The sequence below is a fragment of the Castor canadensis genome, chromosome 7, assembly GCF_047511655.1.
Source record: "Castor canadensis chromosome 7, mCasCan1.hap1v2, whole genome shotgun sequence".
Lineage (NCBI taxonomy): Eukaryota > Metazoa > Chordata > Mammalia > Rodentia > Castoridae > Castor > Castor canadensis.
In genome coordinates this window covers 91795685-91820684 of record NC_133392.1, presented here as the reverse complement: position 1 = coordinate 91820684, position 25000 = coordinate 91795685, and positions in this window count along the sequence as shown.

The window sequence follows — 25000 nt, the reverse complement described above, 5'->3', positions numbered from 1 at the left end:
GTACACTTCCAAAGCCTTCTGTAAACTCATCACATATGTAAGTTACCTTTTGAATTTTTGTCTTCCCTAAGCTCTACAGTGGACAGAACTATGTCTGTCTTGCTTCCCACTCTATTCATATGGTTTAGAACTTTGTAGTCAACCAATGAACATTCTTTTGAGTATTTTTAAAGTCTCTTAAGTCCAGAATTTTCATTTTAAAATACATGCAAACATATGATGCATATACTTTCTGGAAGAAACTCTGCCTTTAAAACTGGATTCTCCTTGTAACTTGAATATGCTTTTAAAAAAATTGGTTCCTGTGGATAAAATGGTAGAAACATTTGTAGAGTCACAGAATAGGGCCATTAGGAAATTATCCAGTTCAATTCTCTTTTTGTAGGTTAAAATCAGAATCAGTTATCTGACCAGACCAAAGTCACATAGTTAAGCATAGCAGAGCTAGAATATGAGCCCTGAGTCCTAATTACCAATCTTTTGAAGTCCATCTGTTATTTATTTTAGCTGATATGTTTTCATTTGTAGAAATTTAAATTCAAGACATTTGTAAATAAATAGAAAAAATCTAGCCAGTAGAAGTTCAGGAAATGTAATATGATGTGTACATTTACAGAACTTGGGAAATTTAAAAAAGAATAATGTTGGCTAGATTGTTAGGTTTGTCTAATATATTCAACATGAAAAGATGGTGCACAAAGGACCAAGTCCTTGGTAGAGAGTATTAGTAATAAGTCAACAAGAAGGAACAGGGCTTTCTTTCTCAGTAGAAAATCTTTTTCTTTGATTTTACATTTATCTTGTTTCTTTTTCTTACTGTTTCAGAAATACTGGGGTTGGACTTAGGACCTTGCATTTCCCAAGTGCTCTCACTTAAGCCACACATCCAGCTCTTCTTGCTTTTAGGGGCTTTTTTAGGTAGGGTCCCACATTTTTTCCCAGGTCAACAGGAATTATGATCTTCCTTCTTATGGCCCCTCACACAGCAGAGACCACAGGCACATGACACCACACCAGTTTGTTTGTTGAGAGATAGAATCTCACTAATTTTTTGCCAAGGATTTCAGGCATGGGACACCATGCTTGGCCCTATTCTCTGTTACTTTAGCATTGTAATCATCCATCATTGCATTATGTTATATGACTCGAAACCTCTTGAACACATCCAGATGCATGATATGGGAGAAGAATCCCTGATTTATCTGACAAATGGGAGCCCTATTAGGACCTCACCAAGACAAACCCTCCTCTGCCTGTATTCTTAGGGCCACAATATTCCCCCAAAAAATGTGTCTTTGAAATCAGAATATACCCCTACTCAGCACAACAATAAAAAAGTGAGAATTCCCTACTTTCACTCACAATGTATTCCTCATAAAGTGAAATGAACTTGAGTGTATGGAATTCAAAGGATGTATATGCCTGTTAGCCTCAAGTTTTGTCCCACTTCCAATCCAGCCTCCACATTGTTGCCCAAGTGGTTTTTTAACACACATCTGATTCAGCTTCTTTTGTGCTTGATTAGCAACCCAAAACCTCTAAATTAAGCCCAGACTCTTAGCTTGGTGTAGGTTACTCTTGGAAATTTACCTTCCAAGTATCTATTTTGCTTTATTTCAATCTCAACATTAATTTCTCTACCCATCTGCACAGCCCCCATATGAAACAAAGTCTATGTCGCATCATCCCAGCAGTCTGATCACAGACATGCAGAGAATTCTGCAAATAGTTACTATTCAACAACTTACTTTTAAAGCATAAAGTCTTTATCAACTATACTTAGGTAGCCATGGATATTTGTGTTACTACAAATCTCTTTACATGCAATGATAAAATATAAGAACATGCCATTTTTTCTGTAAGTCTACAAATATGCCTGTTTTGAATGAGTAGGAGTTCTGTTTTCTCTTGGAGTAGCCTGATTTTTGGCAGAAAGAATTGCTTCAAAAATAGTGCTATATAAAACGATCTGTCTTGTTGCTTAGAAGTCATTGATTTCACCATGTAGAATTGTCAAATGTCAAAGACTTCAAGACTTGATTTAGTACATTTAATATAGTCAAATAGCTGCTGTTCCTCCTGTTTAGGGGCATTTTCTCTGTCCTGTTGATTGCAGACTTAAGCATGTGTCTTGCTTCAACCAATGAAAGGGAATGGAAATATTGATACAAACCCTAAGAAGTTTTAATGGCTTTCATGTGGTATAACAATTGAATACTTCCACTAATGGCTAGAAATAGGCTTCTTTTATAGTCAGATCCCAAGAGCAAAAGGTGTATTTTACAATTTTAATTAATCCATAATGAGAATAAGAAAGAAACCTGTTTTCCTTCTTGACAAGCCAATCTTCTAAGATTTTGAAATTGTAACTCCAGCCTATCTAACAAAAGTGGACTAATGCAATTGAGGCTTTGATATTTCCTGCTCTGTATTCTACCATATATATTATTTATATATTCTCATCTCATATAGATTATGACTACATCCTCATCTCAGGTAAGCATCTTTCAGAGGCTTCCATATGAACCATATTGAGATTGTAGCACATATTTTCAATATTCGAAATTGGGACACTGACTCTCAAAAGTCTTAGATTTCAAAGAAATTTTAATGTCATTTGACCCAATTTCCAATATAGAAAAGGAATATTCCATATAATATCTATGACAAACTTCTCTTTGCAAACCTTCTGGTAAGAAACTCATTCCATCTCAATGCAGCCCTGATCATTTGAGACAATTTATTTGTTAAAAAAACAAAACAAAACAAAAGCTTTCTTACATTTAGTGGAATTTTTTTCACTTTTACTTCTGATATGGTTTGAATATTAAGTGTCCCCTATAGGCTCCTTTGTTGAATGTTTGGTTCCCAACTGGTGGCACTGTTTTTGGAGGTGATGGAAACTTTAGGAGGTGGGACCTAGCTGGAAGAAGTAGGACATTGGGGGCATGTCTTTGAAGGTTATATGATCCCATGGACCTTATGAGACTTTGGATGGACCTTCATTCACCCCAGACCCTTCCTCTCTCTCTCTCTCTCTCTCTCTCTCTCTCTCTCTCTCTCTCTCTCTCTCTCTTTACTTCCTGTTCTCCATGAGATGAAGAACTTCCTCTACCACTTGTTCTGACTGCCATGATGTTCTCCCTCAGCACAGGCCCAGAATCTATCCAGTCAACAAGTATTGACTGTAACCTCTGAAACTAGGAGCTGAAATAAATCTTTGCCTCCATAAGTTATTTATATCAAATATTTTGTCATAGTTAAGAACATCTTACTGAACAATCTTACATAGCTAGTCATTCTACCTTCTGTGACTATTTCTCTCCCTTCTCCCTTTGTGGGCTCCTCTCTAGGCTAAAATATTCTGGATCATTCAAATACTTTTCATGGGTTATGATTTAAGCTCCTCATGATCATGTGAAAGCACTCCAGTGAGCTCAAAATTGATCACAGTAATGAAAATACATTTGATCCTTTGTGCAGAACAGAGAGTTTATCATTTCTCTTTTTGTAGATGCTACTTTTTATTAATTCAAACTAAAACTATATTCATACTTGACAGTTACATCATATTACAGGAAGAGCATTTTTAAAGTAAAATTTAACTTACAAAGGGGAAATAGAAACAAAATGGAACTACAAATATTAATAAGATTGTAATGCTAATATGGATGGAAATTTTGCATTATACACAAAACAGTGGCTTTGTTTAACATAAAATGATCATTTCAGTCCCTCATTCATTCTCAGATTTCTTGCCTTTGATTTATTATCTAAATAACCCTCACCAATGTTTTCTCCTTAGAGAAGTATTTCATCCTTTTATTTTAACTAAAAAAAAAAATCCATATACTTTCCATAGCATTTCCCATTATCCCTAAATAATTACTTTTTCTATTTATTGTTTTCCTATAGTGCTTTTTATTTTTTATTTTTTTTTTTCATTTTTCTTTTATTATTCATATGTGCATACAAGGCTTGGTTTATTTCTCCCCCCTGCCCCCACCCCCTCCCTTACCACCCACTCCACCCCCTCCCGCTCCCCCCCTCAATACCCAGCAGAAACTATTTTGCCCTTATCTCTAATTTTGTTGTAGAGAGAGTATAAGCAATAATAGGAAGGAACAAGGGGTTTTGCTGGTTGAGATAAGGATAGCTATACAGGGCATTGACTCACATTGATTTCCTGTGCGTGGGTGTTACCTTCTAGGTTAATTCTTTTTGATCTAACCTTTTCTCTAGTTCCTGGTCCCCTTTTCCTATTGGCCTCAGTTGCTTTAAGGTATCTGCTTTAGTTTCTCTGCATTAAGGGCAACAAATGCTAGCTAGTTTTTTAGGTATCTTACCTATCCTCACCCCTCCCTTGTGTGCTCTCGCTTTTATCATGTGCTCATAGTCCAATCCTCTTGTTGTGTTTGCCCTTGATCTAATGTCCACATATGAGGGAGAACATACGATTTTTGGTCTTTTGGGCCAGGCTAACCTCACTCAGAATGATGTTCTCCAATTCCATCCATTTACCAGCGAATGATAACAATTCATTCTTCTTCATGGCTGCATAAAATTCCATTGTGTATAGATACCACATTTTCTTAATCCATTCGTCAGTGCTGGGGCATCTTGGCTGTTTCTATAACTTGGCTATTGTGAATAGTGCCGCAATAAACATGGATGTGCAGGTGCCTCTGGAGTAACAGTCTTTTGGGTATATCCCCAAGAGTGGTATTGCTGGATCAAATGGTAGATCGATGTCCAGCTTTTTAAGTAGCCTCCAAATTTTTTTCCAGAGTGGTTGTACTAGTCTACATTCCCACCAACAGTGTAAGAGGGTTCCTTTTTCCCCACATCCTCGCCAACACCTGTTGTTGGTGGTGTTGCTGATGATGGCTATTCTAACAGGGGTGAGGTGGAATCTTAGTGTGGTTTTAATTTGCATTTCCTTTATTGCTAGAGATGGTGAGCATTTTTTCATGTGTTTTCTGGCCATTTGAATTTCTTCTTTTGAGAAAGTTCTGTTTAGTTCACATGCCCATTTCTTTATTGGTTCATTAGTTTTGGGAGAATTTAGTTTTTTAAGTTCCCTGTATATTCTGGTTATCAGTCCTTTGTCTGATGTATAGTTGGCAAATATTTTCTCTCACTCTGTGGGTGTTCTCTTCAGTTTAGAGACCATTTCTTTTGATGAACAGAAGCTTTTTAGTTTTATGAGGTCCCATTTATCTATGCTATCTCTTAGTTGCTGTGCTGCTGGGGTTTCATTGAGAAAGTTCTTACCTATACCTACTAACTCCAGAGTATTTCCTACTCTTTCTTGTATCAACTTAAGAGTTTGGGGTCTGATATTAAGATCCTTGATCCATTTTGAGTTAATCTTGGTATAGGGTGATATACATGGATCTAGTTTCAGTTTTTTGCAGACTGCTAACCAGTTTTCCCAGCAGTTTTTGTTGAAGAGGCTGCTATTTCTCCATCGTATATTTTTAGCTCCTTTGTCAAAGATAAGTTGCTTATAGTTGTGTGGCTTTATATCTGGATCCTCTATTCTGTTCCACTGGTCTTCATGTCTGTTTTTGTGCCAGTACCATGCTGTTTTTATTATTATTGCTTTGTAATATAGTTTGAAGTCAGGTATTGTGATACCTCCTGCATTGTTCTTTTGACTGAGTATTGCCTTGGCTATTCGTGGCCTCTTGTGTTTCCATATAAATTTAACAGTAGATTTTTCAATCTCTTTGATGAATGTCATTGGAATTTTGATGGGAATTGCATTAAACATGTAGATTACTTTTGGGAGTATAGACATTTTTACTATGTTGATTCTACCAATCCATGAGCATGGGAGATCTCTCCACTTTCTATAGTCTTCCTCAATCTCTTTCTTCAGAAGTGTATAGTTTTCCTTGGAGAGGTCTTTCACATCTTTTGTTAGGTTTACACCTAGGTATTTGATTTTTTTTGAGGCTATTGTAAATGGAATTGTTTTCATACATTCTTTTTCCGTTTGCTCATTGTTAGTGTATAGAAATGCTAATGATTTTTCTATGTTGATTTTATATCCTGCTACCTTGCTATAGCTATTGATGATGTCTAGAAGCTTCTGAGTAGAGTTTTTTGGGTCTTTAAGGTATAGGATCATGTCGTCTGCAAATAGGGATATTTTGACAGTTTCTTTACCTATTTGTATTCCTTTTATTCCTTCTTCTTGCCTAATTGCTCTGGCTAGGAATTCCAGTACTATGTTGAATAGGAGTGGAGATAGTGGGCATCCTTGTCTGGTTCCTGATTTTAGAGGGAATGGTTTTAATTTTTCTCCGTTAAGTCTAATGCTGGCTGTAGGTTTGTCATATATAGCTTTTATAATGTTGAGGAACTTTCCTTCTATTCCTAGTTTTCTTAGAGCTTTTATCATGAAATGATGTTGGATCTTATCAAAGGCTTTTTCTGCATCTATTGAGATGATCAAGTGGTTTTTGTCTTTGCTTCTGTTAATGTGGTTTATTACGTTTATTGATTTTCGTACGTTGAACCACCCCTGCATCCCTGGGATGAAGCCTACCTGGTCGTGGTGAATAATCTTTTTGATGTGTTGCTGAATTCGATTTGCCATTATTTTGTTGAGGATTTTTGCATCAATGTTCATTAAGGAGATTGGCCTATAGTTCTCCTTTTTGGAGGTGTCTTTGCCTGGTTTGGGGATAAGTGTAATAGTGGCTTCATAAAATGTGTTTGGCAGTTTTCCTTCCCTTTCTATTTCATGGAACAGTTTAAGGAGGGTTGGTATCAGTTCTTCTTTAAAGGTATGATAGAATTCAGCAGAGAATCCATCAGGTCCTGGACTTTTCTTTTTGGGGAGACTCTTGATTGCTGCTTCAATTTCATTTTGTGTTATAGGTCTATTCAGGTGATTAATTTCCTCTTGGTTCAGTTTTGGATGATCATATGTATCTAGAAATCTGTCCATTTCTTTTAGATTTTCAAATTTATTTGAATATAGGTTCTCAAAGTAGTCTCTGATGATTTCCTGGACTTCCATGGTGTTTGTTGTTATCTCCCCTTTTGCATTCCTGATTCTACTAATTTGGGTTTTTTCTCTCCTCATTTTAGTCAGGTTTGCCAGGGGTCTATCGATCTTGTTTATTTTTTCAAAGAACCAACTTTTTGTTTCATTAATTCTTTGTATGGTTTTTTTGGTTTCTATTTCGTTGATTTCAGCTCTTATTTTTATTATTTCTCTCCTTCTATTTGTTTTGGGATTTGCTTGTTCTTGTTTTTCTAGGAGTTTGAGATGTATCATTAGGTCATTGATTTGGGATCTTTCAATCTTTTTAATATATGCACTCATGGCTATAAACTTTCCTCTCAAGACTGCCTTAGCTGTGTCCCCCTATAGTGCTTTTTAGACTCTTCTGTTAAGCCACTTCTACACTGCATCATAGTTATTTATTTATTTATTTATATGGTTATAAGCTTCAAGGGTAGTATCAAATTTAAATTTCTATTCCCTGCACTTTAAAAACTATATGGCTAGTCCGGCAAAGTGGTGCATACCTGTAGTCCTAGCAACACAGAAAGCTAAAGCAGGAGGATCACTTGAGTCCAGGAGTTTGAAACCAGTCTGTACAACATAGTGAGACCCTGTCTCAAATATAAATATGGCCAGGGATGTAGCTCATTGATAGAATACTTGTGTATCTCACACAAGACCCCAGGTCTAATTCACAGGACCTCCAAATATATACTGTATTAATAACTACACAACATTACCTAGTTAATACTCATCAAAACCCTACTAGTTATGTTATATTATTATCCCCATTTTATTTCTAAACAAGTGAGGGCTAACAAGGTTAAATACTTTGCTCAAGGTGGCATAGCTAAGAAGGAAGAGTTGGGATTCAAACTCAGTTTATATACAACACTCAGTAAAGATTTACATTTGAGTCAAAATACCAATTTTTTGAAACTCCAAAGTCATGAATATGACAAATTAGCCTTCTTGCTATTGCTTCCAGTAAAACATTACAAAACGAATGGTGAAGGACAATATTCTTGTTACTGAACAAGCCAGGCTCCATGCTGGAATCGTGCCCAAGGCCTTTCATTCATGTCCTGTGGTTCCACTACTGCTGTCAAACTCTGCTCCATCCCTCATGGGCCTGAATTCTATTGTTGCTCCTTCTAACACTATCATTACCCCTGTTCCTAAGGTCATTGTAGCTTGAGCAAGTTACCTTTAATATTTTAAAAATTTTACTTAATACTCAGTTCTCATAACTATTATTTACCTTCAAGAATTGTTGAAAATGTTTTTCTCCTCCTCTTCCTCCTCCTTCGTCGTATTCTTCGTCATTGTCCTTTTTCTGTGTGTGCATGTACATAAACAGTACAAAGGGACAAGAGGGAGTAGTAGAGAAGGAGTAAGGCAAGCAAATTTTTAAAAAGTAGGACTACCAGTGGGTTCCCTGTAACTCAGTTTCCTGAGCCAGGAGAAGGCTAGGCTATACTATTCCCCCCAAAGCCTATTGCAATAACTTTGAAAAATGTGTATGTATATGGAAAAATGAGACCTTTTGAAACTATTCCAAGAATGAGGGGAGGAGGAATAAAGGAGAATGATGGAGGGGGTGAATTCAAATGATATATTGTAAGAAATTGAATGTACTCCCAGTACAACAATAATAAAAAGCTAAAAAAATCTGTGCTAATGAATTAGTTCTCTACTTTATGTCTTTCCATGGAAATATTGCATGCTCTGATTGTGGTTAATATAAAATGGAAATAAACAAAATTACATTTTTACATTTACTGTTTATTGGCTTAATAGCTTTAAATACACTGAGTAAATAGGAAAATATAGCTAAGAATATGGTGACTAACTTGAATGGTTGAAACAGAAAAGAAATGGCCATAGTCAAGCAAATGTAGGGACTTTCCAGAGCAAAGGAAGTGACCCAGGAGAGGATCGATAACAGGCAGAGATTAGGACTGTTATAAACTGTACTTGTGTGTTTTCCTCAAAATTCGTATGTTGAAACCTTACCCCCAGTGTTGTTGGGGGGGCTGTAGGAAGTATAATGAGTGAAGTCATTAGGGTAGGGGCTTTGATCCAATACATTTAGTGTCTTTATCAAAAAGAGATGTCAGAAAGCTGTATGCTCTCCATCCCCTCCATGCCCTAACTCCCTATGCACACACCAGGAAAGACCATATGAGGGTATAATGAGAATATGGGAAGAACCCTCCCTACAGGCCAGGAAGAGAACACTTTATCAGAAACTGCATTGGCCAGAACCTTGATCTTGGACTTCTAGCCTCCAGAAGCAAAAGAAAATAAGTTTCTATGGTTTAAGTAATCTAGTGTGTGGTATTTTGTTATAACAGCTGAACAGGCTAATACAAGGGCTAAGAGGAGTATCAAGTAGTAGCAGCATAGACCCAAAGTGTGCATTGAAAGGAAACAATCAGTATCAGAAAGCTATAGCACCACTGAAAAACTCCAGGAGAGACACAGAACCTAGAATTTTGGAATAAGACGCCTGAATAGAGAACCAAAACAATTGACATTCAAGGAGTGGGAGGTTAATAATAATAATTATGAACATTTATAGAATGTTTCTACATGCCACAGGCTTCATGCATAGCAGTCTGAAATTTTGTAGTCATAACATTGACGAGCAGCAGTAGAGCCATCTTTATTTCTTCATAACTGAATTTAAATTGCTCATAATCGCTCCATTTATACTCAGTAGAGGAAAACCCTTAATCTTGTTACTTCTGTTTTAATAGCACATTGGTTCCTGGACCTGTAGAAAGAAGGCTATTACAATGTAAAGAGTCAAATGGAAGTCAATAGAACTTCCGCTGCCTAGGAAAATCCTAAACCAAAAGCAATACCAGACTCCTGGAGGGATGGCAGATTAGTGCCACCACTGAGCACTTGAAAGAGGCAGGTGGTGATTTCTACCACACTCCCATTGAACTAATCTATCTGGCCTATGTGGAAAACAGATGGAATTTGGGGAATGGAAGTGCATTATTACATGCTGAAACAGATAATGACTCCAGTTGTGCACCAGATGTGGCTTCATAGCTTTAGCAAACTAACACATCTATATAAGCACCTGATATGCAGCTATTGATCTGGCTAATTCTCTTTTCTCCTTTCGCATTATAAATATTCTCCAAAAAGTTTTCTTTCAGATGACAAAGCCAGCAATATACCTTTACTGAACTACCTCAGGGATATATCAACTTTCTAGCCCTATGCATAATTTAGTATGTCTGAATCCTGAAAGCTTTTTCCTTCCATGAGAATCTACATTATTATATTGATGGCATTATGCAGATTGGATTTTGTGATCAAGAAGAAACAACTACTCTATACTTATCACTAAGACATTTGCATGCTAGAAGGCGGGAAATAATTCAGCAAATATTCAGAGACCGTCCATCTCAATGGAATTTGTAGGGGTCCAGTGGTGTGAGGCATGTTGAGCTATCCCTTCTAATGTGATGAATAGGTTGTTGTATCTCTCTCCTCCTACAACCCAAAACAGAAACACCTTGCTTAGTGGACCTCCATAGACTTTAGAAACAATGTATTCCTCATTCAAGTGTGTGACTCTCACTCATTTACTACGTGACCTGAAAATTTGCTAGTTTTGAGTGCTGGTGCCCAGGACAGAAGAGGACTCTGCAATAAGTACAGTGCTATGCAAGCTTCTCTGTCACATGGGTCGTATGATCTGGCAAATTCATGGTACGTTACCTGTCAGATATGAATGCTGTTTAGAGCCATTAATAGGTCCTTATAGATGAATTGCTTAGGATTTCGGAGCAAATCACTGCCATTCTACATAGGTAATTACTCTTCATTGAAGAAACAACTCTTGGCTGATGTTTAGTAGCCCCAGTGATGCTTAACCATGAATCACCCATGTACCATGAGCTGCCTATCATGAGCTGGGTATTACCTGGCTCATAAGTGATAAAGTTGGATGTGCACAAGTGCATTTCATTATCAAATGGAAGTGGTGTATATGTGATGGGACCTTAAAGCATAAGTAATTTACATGAAGAAGTGGCACTCCTACACTACCTTCTCTCTCCAAGACTGTACCTATTACCACAAAGGGAATTCCTTGTGATTAGCTGATAAAGAGAGAGAAGGATTGGGCCCAGTTTAGACATGGCTCTGCATGAATACAGGCACCACTCAAAATGGACAGCTATAGCACTATGGCTTCCTTCTGAAACATTCTTCAAGGGCAGTGGTGAAGGGATATCCTCCCAATAGGATGAATTTCAAGCAATGCACTTCACTGTTCACTTTTCTTGGAAGAAGAAATAGCCAGACATATGATTATATATGAGTTCTTGGACTTGGCTGGATGACCAAGGATTTTGAAGGAACATCCTTGGAAAATCGGTGACAAAACATTTGAAAAGAGATATGGATAGACTTCTCTGAATGGGCATGAAACTTAAAGATATTTATGTTCAATTTATGTTCAATTGCATGGTCATTCAAGGGTGACATCAAGATTTTAGTGATCATATTGATAAGATGATCAGTCAGCTTCTTTTGCCAGCCACCCCTTTCATCGTCCAGCAGTTTCATGAACAAAGTGGCCATGGTTGCAGGGATAAAAGTCACACATGGGCTCAGCAATATGGACTTCCACTCACCAAAGTGAACCTAGTTGTGCCTGGCCACTTCTTAGCACTCAGTCTGCCAGCAATAAAGACCAACACCGAATTCCTGATATAGCACCATTCACCAAGTAATCAGCCAGCTACATTGTGGCAGGTTAATTTCATTGACCAATTCCATCATAAAAAGGGAAGCTTTTTGTCCTTACTGTAATAGACATTTACCTTTAGATGTAGACTTTCTTACCCTGAATGCAATGCTTCTAAGAAAACTACTATCCAAGACTTAAAAAATGACTTATTCACCATTGTGATATTCCACACATTTATTCTAATCAAGGAACTTACTTCACAATTAAAGGAATATAGCAAAAAGCCCAGGTTCATGAAATTTACTGATCTTACCATATTCCTCAACAGCAAAATGGCATTTTGAAGACTCAGTTATACTGCCATCTACGTGGCAATACCTTGCAGACATGTGAAACCAGATTGTCCAAAAGGCTGTGTAGTTGTCCCCGAGTATCCTTGGGGAACTGGTTTCAGGACCCATTGGAAATACCAAAGGGTGCAGATGGTCAAGTCACTGATATAAAATTGAGCGGTAATTGCATATTATCTATCCCTAATCTCCCATATACTTTAAATTTTCTTTAGATTGCTTATAAATAATATAACAAACTTTATGTAAATAGTTGTATGTGTTTATGGAATAATGGAAAGTTGAAAATCTATACATGTTTAATACCAAAGCAATTTTTATTCAACTATTTTCAATGTGTAGTTGGTTAAATCCATGGACCTGGAACTCACAGATGTGAAGAGTTGACCATATAATGCTGTATGTGCTCTGAATCAGAGTCTAATGTATGACACTGTTTCTTCTACAGTTGGGATTCAATTCCAAGAATCAAGGAGTGGAAATGGGAATGGCACCACTATTACCCCTAGTGACATACTAGGGAAATGTTTAGCTTCCTGTTCATGTAACTTTATACTCTGCTGGCTTAGAGGTCTCTGTTCCAAATGCAAGAATGCTTCCACCAGGAGACACACAATGATTCCATCGAACTGGAAGTAAGATTGTCACCTTGCTACTTTGAACTCCTCATGCCTCTGAGTCAATGGGCGAAGAAGGGATTTACTTGCTAAGAGGGGTGATTTATCCTAACTGCCAATGGTAAATTTCACTGGTACTCCACTATGGAAGTATGGAAGAGTATGTCTAAAATATAGGAGATCCCTTAGGGTATCTGTAGGTGTTGCCATGCCTTGTGATTCATGTCAAAAGAAAATGACTACAACCCAAACCAGAAAGAGCTACCAATGGTCCAGATCCCTTAGAATTTGGATCATTTCCTCCAGGTAAAGAACCATGACTGGTTGAGGCACTTGCTTAAGGAAAAAGAATATGGAATAGTAGTGAAAGCAGAAAAGAAGATAGTTATAAATATGACCTACAACATAAGCAGTCCTATAAATGAGAATTTTAATAGCCATGAGTATTTCCTCATTGTTTTTACAAATAATGTATTTCTGTGGTTGTGTATCTATCTTAGGTTTTTCTTCCCTTTCTTATTCACTTTTCATGAAATAGCATAATATTTCAGTATTATTAATTCTATATCATAGTGTTTAGGTTAAGCAGTGTCAAAGAGAAGAGTATGTATCACTCAAGAACTTTACATCCTTTTTTAGGAAAGGAGTTAGTATGTTTTCCATTGGATAGAGGATAGTTATCATATTACATAGATAGAATCCTGACATTGTTATTGTCTTTATTTGGAGATTAAATGTGGTTTAAGGAGATATATATGGGTACCAAATTGACAAGTGGTAGGTTATAATGTTAATTTTAGGGTCAACTTAACTTGATATCCAGATATTTGCTTAAATATTATTCTGAATGTGTCTGTGGGGATATTTGAGATTAATATTTGAATTCATAAACTAAGTAAAGAAGATTTCCTTCTCCAATCTAATCCATTGGCTGTATAAATAGAAAGGGGGAATTTTGTTCTTTTTGCATGACTGTTTGACTGTAATATCAGCCTCCTTCTGCCTTTAGATTGGTACATACACTGGGCTTCAGACGTTCAGATTTAGAATGAAACTGTACCACTGGGTTTCTATCTTGATAACCACAGATCTTGGGAAATCTCAGTCTCTGTGATCAAATGAACCAATTCCTTATTTTATATACATGTACACATATATGAATAAAGTCCATATGAATACATATCTATACATATAATTTTGGATCATTTCTCACCTATTGTGCAATGTAAACTGAGCCATTTTCAAGTTCAAATCTCTATCTTGCTCTTCATTTCGCTTGAGAATTTTCTTGTCAGTTTTCTCCCTATAGTTTCTGGCTTCAGGGGGAATAAAATCCTGAATCTACTAAATTCCAGTCATACAACCTTAGATTTTCTCTACCATATTGTCTTGTCTCAAGATAATTGTCTTGTCATCAAAATAATAATACTAGCAATCGCATAAGTGGTTGTGAGAATTAAATGAGATAAAACGTGTATGCTTAGGCAGGTTTTAGCACATAGCAAATGCTCAATAATACATTAGCCATTATTATTATAGTGGAGTCTTATTAGAAAATATTCCATACATTTTGTTAAGCTGCATGAATGTAGGTGGTAGGATACAAATCCACAAAAACTCACAGACCTGACATATTTGTGAAATTTTGAAGGTTCCAATGATGTGGGGTGTATTAAGCTATTGCTTCTGAAGTAAAGGACAAGATGTTGTCTTATTTGTTCTATTAGTTTCTGGTTCTCTTGATGCTCTCTAGCCCTACTTGCCCTTTCATTTGTTAGGCAGCTTGTTGTCTGATGTCTGGAGTGAATGGGTCTAAATGATTACTACAAGCATCACCCGACTTTCATGGGCTACCCGATTATTTGACATTTAGCTGAATTTTCTGTCTGGCCCCTTATTGCAGGAGCTTTCTGCGTAGCTTTTACCATACAGTTCCCTTGCCTCCTCCTGTAAGGATTCTTTAGACACAGACTAACTCCGTAATTATTAAATATTTTCTGTGCTTGCTCTGAGGGGTCAATGTTATATTCTATATTCTGTCCTACTCAGCATTTATATTTTATAGCTTCTACGATTCAGACCTCCAGTCTCTTGCTTTAATGATCCAAGCCAAACCTTTTCGGCAACTTTCCTCTCAAAGCCTAGCCATTGCAAATCAAGAAGCTCCTTGACTTCAGCCTGCTGAGCATTTTTTAAATTCCACTTAATATTTGTATAAAACTTCTTTGTTATAGACTTTATCTGTCTTGCTTGTGAGGTAATAAATATTAAGCCAGGAATGGAGAATTTAGGAGCCAAGAAAGTAGCTTCAAGAAAGAAAAAATATTACAAATTAGTAAATATGTGGATTGATGTGATAAGATAAACCATATACCTATTTCAAACACAAAAGCACTGTATAAATGACAGACTATTAGTTTTAATTTATTGATGAACTGAAAAGAAAGAAAAGGAAAACCTAAGATCTCAGAATGCCATAAATGAACAGAAATTGAAAGCTAGAGTAGCAAGTAATAGCTTATAAAGTTTCAGGACTGAATATAATCCTTAAAAGCAGAGAGCTAGAATTTTAATGTTTGCATAAGGAGACAAATCCATGTTATGGGCACCATTCATGGGAGAACATGGAGTTGCAATAGGTAACAATGAGGAAAACTACACTCTGCCTTCTCTGAGAATTTCCCAATGGCTACAGGAATAACAATAACAAAAGCATCAAATGCTGCTTTCCATCCAAGTCCTTGTGTGTTAGTCAGTTGTTCACTTCTGTGACAAATCATGGACAATACAAAATGAGGAAAGACTTATTTGGGCTCACAGTTTCAGAGATTTTTATCCATGATCAGCTGTCTCCATTGTTTTTAGGCCTGTGGCAAGGCATAAACATCAGGAGGGTATATTGGAATAGAGTCGCTCACCTCATGTTTGCCAGGAATGAGAGAGAGAGAGAGAACAAACCCAGGAAAGCTATAGCACCCAAAGGCCTGATATTGACATAATTCTTCACCTAGGCCCCATCTCTGAAAGTTTCCATCACCTTCCAATAATGCCAGTCATAATTATGAGTCCATCACCATATTAATCCATTGACTAGGTCAGAACCCTCATGATCCAATCATCTCTCAATAGTTGTGTTCACCAGATGGTGACCAAGCCTTTCTTTTTGAGGGGTGGGGGCACTTCATATCCAAACCAAGATACCATGGATAGAAAAAGAACCCTGGGAAAAAGAAGGACCCTACATTTATATCAACCATAGGAGTAAAAATTGCTGATTAGCCCAGAAATAAACCTGAGAGCAAGCTAGCACTAGATTTCATAGCAATAATAGTAATATAGGAAGATTTCAAGCTTTCTGAATTCATTCTATTCTTCATAAAGTAATAGAGATATTAACCTTAGATTTTAAATGTTATTTCAAACATTTACAACAATAAAGAATAAGAATATTCTTACTTATTGTATTAATCTTTAACTGGTGTGACAGGGATAAAAATCTATATATTAATATGAAGAAATCCAACAAAAAGTGAGCAGATGTTTACGGAAAAGAACAGTAAACTATATGAAGGTCCCAAATGAATGAAGAAAGATCACATTCTCATGGATAGATAGATACAACATTTTATGTATCTAAAATATATTTTCCCTAAACTAATCTATAAAGACAATAAAATTGCAATCAAAAATTTCAACAGGCTTTTCATTGAATTTAGAAAGCAATAGATTGGATGGAAAAAGACTGGGAAGCATGTAAGATAATGCTTTCAGTATTCAAGATGTTTAATGAAGTTATACAAATGAAAGTACAGACATAGGGAACCAAATGAAAACCTCAGAAAAAGCTGCTTGGATATATGAGATATTAGTATATGACAAACACATGTGTTAGTAATAAATCATTGACAAAATTATGGAATATTCAATAATTGTTGCAAAAAATATTTATTCATATAAAAATTATATATTTACCCCATGCAAAAATATATTCAAAGCAAAGTAAATTCACCAAATAAGAAAAATTACACCTCTTGGACAAAAGCTTGATGAAATAAAATCAAATATTTCTTGTATGTGAGGTTAAAGATTTTGGATTTTGTCCAGTGAAAAGAGGGAGACATTGAAGTGCCATGAAGCATTCAAAAAACAGATGAAACTTGGAGACTGACAGAGAATTATTATAAGCTTTAATCAGATCTTAATTTTTTTTAGCTCCTATTCCATATTAGAACTTGTTGCTGGTGCAAATCAGCACATCCTTGATGCCTTGTATACAAGTTCTTGACCTGGCTCTTGTTTTCCAAACCTATCAGAAACAGTTTCTTTTCAGCTGTTAGGTTCAGCAATACCCCTTCATGCTTTGTAATAATTCTTCAGCCCATGCCAAAATCTAGTCCTCAGGAAGGTTGTCTGCCTCTAAATTATCCACAGAGTATTACTAAGGTCCATTTCATTGTTAATATGATGATTGACCTCTGGTAAGCAGCCATTAATCACTCTTCCATATGACTTGGCAAAATACATGAATGTCATGTATGGGGAATACAGCCACAAAAGTTCCAAGGTCTGACACTTCAGTGAAACTTTCAGTGGTCCATTGGTCTGGGGCAAGTTATTCCTTCCATGGTGCAGGGTGACTTGTATCTGGTCTGCCTAATTTCTCAACATAATAATTTATAGGTTTCTTTGAACTTTGGAAGTAATAGACATACTCATCTTGGTTTGTTATTCTGACCCAGTTACTGAGTAACTGGAAAATACTCCAATTTTGAGTATAATGCAGAAGAAATGAAGGCTCTGGAATAGACTGGTCTGCTGTACCACTTGGGTTACATGACCCAACATATATGATGATGCTTGACACCCCGTAAGGAAAAGGAGAAAACATAGCAGAAACTGTGTGTAACAGGCAAGGATGCTATATTGAGACTTTGGTTTATGCCTGCAAGTGAGATACAGTGTAATAGTTAAGATCTGGAGTATAATTATGCACTCTGCATGTTACTGTCTTTCAGAAAAAACAGCCCCTGGTTTGCTACTGGGCCCTAAGAGGTACTGAACACTGACTTAGCATAGTTCATAAAACAATGTGCAACCTGAACTGCCCTCCATGAATTTAGCATTGTCTAATCCAAGTCATAATGTTTGGTATGCACAGCAAATAGATTCCATCAAAAGTAGAGGTTGTATATGTGAGACTGGTCTTGAGAATGTTCTGCAGATATAAGAAAGTTGCATGAACAATTAGCCCAGATACTCATGAATTTTATAAGGCCATCCCTTCCTCTTATACAGTGTTACTTATAGTGAAGTGACTTAGGAATTTTTAAAAAGTTTGATTTTATATATTGTTCTGCATGACATGCTAACAATACACAAAAGTAAGCAGCTATAACACTGCAGCTCCATCTGGAGTGACCAGGGAGAGAAATTCTTCCATTAAGAAGAACTTTAACCAGTTTATCTGTTTGTCCATTTTGCTGAGAATAAAACATGCCCATAGATAAAATCTACACTAAGTCATTGGCAGAGACTAATGGTTTGACTGGTTGGTCAGAGAATTGGTAGGAACACAACTGGAAAATGTAACAAGTTCTGAAGAAAAGATATGGATAGTTGTCTTTGAAAGTGAGTGCTCATCAAAGGACATGCTCAGCAGAAAAAGCTCTTCGTGAACACTTAGACATGATGACCCGTTCTGTTGGCCATCAGTCACCCTCTTTCCCTAGTCAGCTAATCTTTGCCAAAGTAATAAGGACAAATTGTCCAAGGCAGCAGAAATGGAGAGAATGTGTTTGCTTAGCAACATGGATTGCCAATCACAACCACTGAGTGCTAACCTACTAATAGCAGAGACATCTCTGAGCTCTAAATATGGTACCATTCTTTAGGAAAACCAAAGAGCCTCCTGGTTGATAATATTGCCTATTTCTATCATGGAAGATGGATCACTCAGTTATCACTGTAATAAACACGGTGTAAGTGGATTTGCCATCCCTGCCTAGAATGTTTCTACCAAAGCTACCATGTATAGACTGACAGAATGTCTCATTCACCATGATCGTATTCCACATGACATTTCTTTTTTTCCAAAGTAATTATTTTATAACAAGGAGATTATGGCAATGGATCACATGGAATTATCTGGTCATTTCATATACTCCATCACATTGAAGTAGTTGAAATGATAGGATGGAGGGATAGCCTTTTCTAAGACTCAGTTAAATCACCAGCTGGTCATGCCTTGTAAGGCTGGAGTTATGTTTTACAGGATGCAGTGCATGTTCTAAACTAGTGACAAAATATGAACTCTCCAATTTCTAAGTTAGAGGTAACTAACTTAGATTTAAGTTAATCTAAACTTAGATTTAGTTAACTAACTTAGACTTCTAAGACCTCTAACTTAGAGGTCTTGGAATCGACAGTTTGAAATGTGAATTCTCCTTTTCAATATTAGCCCTAATTGGAGCCAAGATTAGGAAGAAATGAGTGGGGCACTCAATGTAGGGTACAAATTTTAAGGAGTGCCAAAAATTTTAGTAATCAAGATAAATTACATTTTATGAAATATTTTTAAGGCTCAAAATTAATGCAATAATCATGATAAATGGTATGCAAAAAGTTTTTAAATAACAGCTTTGTTTGCCTTTTGGCCCTAGGTTATTTTGCAAAGGGTACAATCATTTCCAATCAGCCAGTTCCTGAGCCCATTGCATGCACCAGGCATTTTTATGAGGGTTGACAATAGCAGGCAATCTGGTACTACATATGCAGTCATGTTTTTAATTTTACACCTTTTATTAAATTTTTATACTTGCTTCAAAATGTAGAGAGAAAGTTGGGCACCAGTGGCTCACAACTGTCATCCTAAATACTCAGGAGGTGGAGATCAGATTGGGAGGATTGTAATTCCAGGTTGGCCTAGGCAAACAGTTAGCAAGACCCTCCCCCACCTCAACCAATAGCAAGTCATGGTGGTGTGGCATGTCCATGTTATCCCAGCTACTGCAGAAAGCATAAATAGAAGGATCAAGATCCAGGTCAGCCCAGGCAAAAAAGCAAGAGCAAGAGCATTTCTCAAAAGTAACCAGAACCAAAAGGGCTGAATTATGGATCAAGTGGTAGGATGCTTGCCTAGAAAGTGTGAAGCCCTGAGCTCAAACTCCAGTAAATATATACATTTTTTTCAGTAAAATATATATAATATACATAATTATATTATATACTATATACATGAAGAACATTTTTGCAAGTGCATGTATGGGTGCATTTTTTTCTTTTTTCTTCAGGTACTTCCCTTTGTGATTGTTTGCAAATATTTTTATTTTCTGTCTCCATGTCTTTGGGCTCTGCTAATGTAGAGTTCTAAATTCCCAAGATGAGATATTTCCATTGGTATATGGAAATAATTCTATTAAGCTAGAAGTTGATACTGCCACCTGCCTATTTGGGGCTTCTTTAACCTAAGAGTCAACAAGGAAGAAAGTAGATGCATTACTGGGGTATTTATTGTGACTATCAAGGGGACATAGGTTGTATTGCTACTAGATAATAGGATAAGGAAGGTTAACTCTGTCAAGGAGAGGAAAGGAGAGAGAATAAGAGAGAGGGGAGAGAGAGAAAGAGAGAGAGAAAGGAGAGAGAGAGAGAGAGAGAGAGAGAGAGAGAGAGACTAGAGAAGACTTACTCCTTTCTGTTTTTTGTTTATCTGGGCCACCAGCCTACTGGATGATGCTGCCCATATTCTGATGTGTTTTTCTCACTCTGTTCACTGACCCAATTACCATTTTCCTCTAGAAACACCCTCACAGACACACTCAGAAATATGCTTTCCCAATTCTCTAGTTATTCACCAATCTAGTCAAGTTGACACTTAAACATTGCAATGGTGGAATTTTTTTTTGAAAACTGCCATTTTTTATTTCAAAATTTTGGTCTAGTGTGTACCAAAATCAGCTCTCACCTGTTCTTGATAATCTAGTTAACCTTGTTGTTAGGGATTTAACAGCTTCTACAGGTCACCCCAGATTTCTTCTTAGTGTTCTGAACCAGGCAGGTATATATGAAGCTCCATGGCAAAGACTTTCTTCAGCAGGTTCCTCACACCATTAAGATTCTAGTTGTCTTCATGGATACAATTCCTTAGTGCAGTTCTAGTTTGTCCTTGTTCTCCCCCAGTTGTCATTAGCACTCTACAACAGCTCAGCTAACCTTCAGGCCCCAAACCAGCTGCAAGCCAATCAGTCTGGCACAGAATTCTTAACTAGCTCCTATGTTGTGTCTAGTCCCTGCAAAAAAAAAGCCTTTATTCTATATACCTCATAATGATATTTTTCTCTGAGTGAACTCTATTTGATACAGAAACTGTAGGAACACTGGCCAGAAGTAGCTAACATTTTTATTCAGTGTTTACTGTGCATCATATGCTGTGGTGAGTACTTCGCATGATTTAATCTTTTCGGCAATACCATAGGTAGACATAAATTAACCCAATTTATATATTTAGGAAATAAGGGTCAGAGAGCTGATGGAATAGAAATGCAAAACATATGATCCTGTACAAGGACTGGCCCTGAAAGTAGTCTCTGTATTTTTGTCCCCAGCACTCTATCTTTATGCAGCTGCACATTTCTTATTCCTTCACTTTCTCCTGTGAGTAAACTTAAACTACTTCTGAAATTTATGGGACTAGATATGTTCCATGATTCTGTGCTTTCAATGACTTACTTTAATAGAATACTTAGCTTCCTGGGTATTATTAAGTTTATATAAATCATGACCCATGCAATGCATCTTGATTATCTATTTACTGCTTTGAAAATATTAGCAAAAACATTCTTGAGTATGAATGAATTAGAATTGCATGAATTATCCATATATTATATAATATTTTATATCATCAATGATTCTATAATGAAAAAATTATACATAATGTTCTTTCTAAGTGTTTTCTTTTAAGATATAATGCTTACTTTTATTTGAATTATTACATTTCATATATGCTAGAACATTCACACTTTCAGTATTTCTATGATGAACTTTTGAATGTATGCATATCTTCTTTTTTGAAGACCAATAATTAATTTTCTATTTTCCCCCAATTATTTGGGACAATCTTTTATTCTCTAAAGATAAAAGTCTAATTTTAAATTTTCAAAATAACAAGATAGAGTATATCTAAGTTACCTACTTACTGTCAATTTGTTTCTTTAAAAATAGAAACAAAAATAAGCTTAGAGTTCAGAAATTAGACCTAGCATTTCAAAGGAATCATAAAACTCCCTTTCTAAAACTTCCTTTTTGTAAAAAGTGCCAGTTTTTAATTGAAGAAAACCCTTTACCTTGTCGTGCTCAAGGGACATAGCAATTTTATTTCCATCCAGAAAGTATTTTTCATCATTATATCAAAAACCTTTGAGAGTATTGTGAAAATGCCAGATGTCATGATCTAGATAATCTCATATAGTAGTGAGAATTTCAAGTGTATTTTGTCTTGGTTACCATTTACCAGTATTTTTCTAGTGGAACTAAAGCCAAAAAATGAAAAAATTCTTGCCTTTGTAATTGTTCACAAAACCTAGTGTTACACACACACACATACACATACATAAAACGGGTGAAAAAAATCATTATTCTCATTTTTAAACTTCAAAGTAAATGTCGCTTAAAAAGGATACAAAGGTACATTCAGGAAAGAAATGTTATTGATTATTCACTTTCAAATTCTGTCTAATCCTTTGCTGAGACCGTACATGAAGTTTCTCATTTCATCAGAGATACAATATTAATCAAGAGAAATAGATATATAAGATTAAATCAACTAGAAACATTTTCTGAAGCTTCTGATTACTAATATCAAAAGCCTTAAAATGATAGTATTGTCCCTGAACAAACCTAACCTGCAAAGTATAGTAAGAATCATATTCCTAAAGGAATACTGATAGGCTCCTTTTTGTGTGCTATTAATGGTCTCCAAATACCAGTCAAATCCAATTACAATTCCCAATAAATGCCTCTTCGACTCACTTGAATTTTAACCCTACTATTCCTATGTATTCTATCCCATGTTTCGCACCCCAGTCCCAGATATGTTAGCTTTCGAATCTTCATTCATACCCCCAACAACCTTCTTAAATCTCTTAATGAAATTTCTTAATAAAAAAATTCTTGCCTTTGTAATTGTTCACAAAACCTAGTTTTACACAGTTTTTTCAGGACATAATTCTTCAATCTATGATGCACCAAAACCAATACTCTTGTGTTACTGAAATGAAGGATGTTGAGTTTGGAGTTTATTTTATAATCAATGAGAAATCTAGAAGTAATTAAGCACAAGAGTAACATAACATGCTTAAGAACTTGTCTCTAATGTAGAGTTCTGGGCATAATTCACTTTTTTGAGAACAGTGAGTTAAACTCTGAGGTAAAATTTAACAAATAAGAATTTAGTCTGGCCTGTGAGTCAGGTCAATATGGAAAGATTTACTAAGTGATCTTATTGGAAATGGAAGTAAACCATTGTGTTTATAAATATAATGTCAATTTTCTTATCATGACAGGTTATTTCTTGATATAACGTGATTGTAAGCCTTGATTGTCATCCTGATTGGATTGAGACATGCCTAGGAAATTAGTAAAACACGTTTGGGTATGGATGTAAGAGCATTTCCAGAGATGATTAAGTAAAGGGGAAAGACCTGCCTCTCCTGACTGGTGGCCTGAATGGGGGTATGCCTTTGAAAGTTACATTCCTCTCCCTGTTGCTTCCGGCTCTCCATGAGGTGAGTAGCCTATGTCACATACTCCTGACACCATGATGTTCTGCCACACCATTGGCTCAGAATCAATGGAACCAGTGACTATGTAACAAATACTCTGAAATCATGAGCCAAAATAAATAATTCCACCCTTTAAGGATTTTTTTCCCTCAGATATGTCACATTGACAGATCACAGCAATGGAAAAAGTCTAACCACATTAACAGACACTAACATTCTAGCTATATTGAAAGATGAGTACTATAAACATGAGAAATTAATATTGGTATATAGTTTCACTGTATCAATAACATATATCAGAGGTTAGGTCTGTTTTCGTTTGACCAGGGCTCCAATAGGAAAAAGATGTAATATAAAGACCCATAGGCAAGCCTTAGACTAACAGAGTGCCTTGACGAGCAAACCAGATCCCTGACCCTCATTATAAGACAGTGACCTCTACCCTTAGCTAAAAATCTTGCAAGAACCTGACATGAGACATGTTTTAAGATGGTGCATGTCACCTTGAAGATCTACTTTCTCACCCCTCATTGCTTTGAATAGGCAGATAGTCCCTGCTCCAGGTAGAAAAACAGTTGATCCTTATTATTTCTCAAACCTGCACTTGCAAATTCATCTACTCTCTATAATTGATTTGATCCCCTACACAAATACTCACTGCACTTTCTAGGTCACTCAAGATCATATATAAACCTATAAAAATTTGAATTATTTATGGTATACATTTCCAGCTGAGGTTGGGAGAAGGCCATACTATGCCTTCCTATTTCAGCTCTGATACTGTAAATAAATGCCCTTTTCTAGTGTATTTAGTGTCATGCTTTTCTCATGTTTATGCTTTCCTTGGGGTAAATTTGCTGTTTAAATTGGCCTCCACATGCAGGACAGAAATCCTGTCTAAATGTTCATAGGCACAGGAAGGTTGTTACATAACTTGTAAGGAAAATATGGGTGTTAGGTAAACTTCATTCAGGCTGCAGAACAATGCTATTGGATTCAAATGTAGTGTTTATGAATCAGGGGGAGGAAGGGAGCACAAACTATTGGTCAATTGTACTAAGTTACAGTTAGGTAGAAGTAATAAGTTCAGGTGCTCTATTGTACAATAGGGTAACTGTAAATAATGATAATGTACTATACATTTCAAAAAACTAGAAGACTGGATTTGGGGGCTAGAGATGTGGCTCAAGTGATAGAGTACCTACATAGCAATCATGAGGCCCTGAGTTCAAACCCCAGTACCACCATAAAAAAAATAGAAGGATTTTGATTGCTTTCAATTCCAAGAAATAAATGTTTGAGGAGATAGAAATGTTTACTCTGAGTTGAACATTACACATGTATACATTATGCATGTCTCAAAGCATCATATGGTACCCTATTAGTGCATACAATTTTATGTGTCAATTGAAAACATTAAAAAGTACAAGTGTTGATGAGCCAATAGTGCATTAAATAAGGTGTGTTTAAACTGAAACACATATATAACATGGTTATTTATTGATCTGTTG